The sequence below is a fragment of the Erpetoichthys calabaricus genome, chromosome 7 (assembly GCF_900747795.2).
Source record: "Erpetoichthys calabaricus chromosome 7, fErpCal1.3, whole genome shotgun sequence".
Classification (NCBI taxonomy): domain Eukaryota; kingdom Metazoa; phylum Chordata; class Cladistia; order Polypteriformes; family Polypteridae; genus Erpetoichthys; species Erpetoichthys calabaricus.
Window position 1 is genome coordinate 26,785,588 of NC_041400.2, and position 2,578 is coordinate 26,788,165.

Here is a 2,578-nt window from a genome sequence, read left to right on the forward strand (position 1 = left end):
AATGCACATAATAACTAAGTTTCATCATTATTTCAGAAATCAGCCTACTGATCCTTGAAAAGGTTAATTTTTAGTGAGGAATGTACTGAGAAATGGTGAAAAAAAAAAGTATTTTATGCATTCATGTTGAAAAAGAATTGTAAAAATAAACTTTACCTTGTTGCTATTTTACTTTTTAAGATATTCTGGTGTTTTTAAAGATAATTTCATAGTTAAAAGAGTGATCTTTACAATGTGGAAAATTCTAGAAACATTTACATGCTCCAACAATCAGCACATTAAATCAACTACAATATGTAACAGAAAAAGTTTCAACCAGCAGCATAAGAAACAGCTGGTGATTGTTTATAAATTAGCAAATACCTATACCTAAAAAATATTTCTTCCAGTATTTCTTTTTCATTGATTGACAAGGGATCTTCAACGGTGAATGTTTTTAATCTCTCAAGGAGATTATACAGTCGTGGCATCTTTCTAGAAAATGCTGAAAGGTAGTCTTGAAACACTACCTGCTCCTGTAAGAAAAGATCTGTGAAATGAAAAAAGATGTTAAAGAAGATTTATACACACATTACCGTTATTTAAATTCAAACACTGCATGATTAATATCTTACTCATTAAAACTGTATTTTATAAAAAAAAAAAAACAGCTGTATGTACAGCATATATATTATTGGCATCTTGCCAGTAGTAGTCTTTATCATAACCATTGTCAGAGAAGACATGGAGTGGCTGGCATCCCAGCAAGGAGGCATTTATAATGAATGGATGGCAGAAGCAGCCTCCCAAGACCATGTGCTTCCCCAAAGGGATAGGTGGTAACATCTCTCTGGTAAATCTCCCATGTGTACACCTACAGGGCTGCATGGCATTTGTAGTCTCAAAGGGAGGCCCTGGTGGGTTTCCTGGGTGCTGTCATAGGGAGCTGTGGGAAGGAGCTTTCCTCATTTTAGAGAGGTTCCACCTGACTTGGAAGTGCTTCCTGGAGGCACTGTGGTGGCACCAGAAGTACTCTTGGATCTGGCGTAAAGGAAGCTGCTCTGCCTCACCCAGACAAGTTGGAGTTGGGTGTGGAGAACAGACAAAGATCACCTGGAAAGAGAAGAGGAGGAAAAAGAGAGACAAGGAGAAATAAATTGTACTGTATTTGTGAACCCTGTGAAGATATCTGTTAAGAGGCATTTCTTTACAAATAAATTCTTATTTGAACCTGGGACTTGAGTCAGTGGAATTGTGTCTGTAGTTTGGGGTGCTGTTATTTCTCCCTACAGGCTGCACATCATTTCCTACATTTTACTGCCAAAAAATTTAACCATTCTTGGAAAAGTACAGTATAATGAAATATTAAATATGATAAATATTAACTTTTGGCAAGTACGTCAGAAACAGTTTATCTGAAAACTACAGTGAAATTAGTATTTTGAAAATGTTTTAGTCTTGTTAATATTGTTGGAATCTCTGCATAGCAGAAGGACAGTAATGACAGTAACCTACACAAGGAAGCGGTGTATTTTCAAAAGCATTTATAATTTATGTATTTTTAAGGAAAGATACAAGAGTAATAATAATAATAATATTTTTTATTTGCATAGCACTAAACAACTGAGTTAACTCTGTTAAATAAACTCTGTCAATAAAACACAATAAAAATATTCCATTCTGATAACACATTTATTCTAACAGCAAACAGTAAATCTCCAGAGCATACCTTCATAATGAAATGTAACATCTTTAGCCATCAAGGTAAAAAATTCTTCTTTCTGCAGTGCATGTTGCTCTTTTGTAATCCACAGTGATGTATATTTGTTACTGTTAGTCTGTGAAGATGGATTTGAGCTGGGTACAGTATCCAAGGAATAATTTGAAATTTCCAAGCAGGAGTTTTTTCTCCTAAGCATTACACAATTTAAAAAAAAAAATCCAGAAGTAAGTACTGTACAAATTAACTAACCTCAGTTTAGACAATGTTTTCTAAAAACAGAGAACATGATATAAATTATTACTACAGATATGGAGAATATAGCCATCTGGCTTAAAATTCATTTTTAATGTACTATATCTTGGTGACACAGAGGTTCAGTGGTTAGCACTACTGCCGTAAAACTGTGTGACAGTGGGTTTCTAATCCTGGCTCAGACCTTATTCTTATGAAATCTGCACTTTCTCCAACTGTCTGTGTTGGCTTTAATTCCATATCACTTTCCAAAGATATGCATTCATGTTCGATTAAATGTTTACTCTGAAATTAGCTAGTGTGAGTGAGTGTGGATAAGCCCTGGTTAGAAATATTGCACTTTATATGTCATATTAAATAATATAATTTTAAAATATTTAGTCAGGTAAAAATGGATTTCAGTATGTCAGTTGCATCTGTTTTTGATACAGAGTGACAACACCATATAGTAAAGTGTGATTAGATTCAATCAGTGTCAAACAAGATAATATGTATTTATTTAATATTGTTGAAAATATATTTATTTCAATATTTCAAACCATAAATGAAAAATGAATCTAGGTTACTAAGGAAATACTGTAAAAACATTTGAAATTAGTACTCTTTCCAAATCTTGATAGAAAA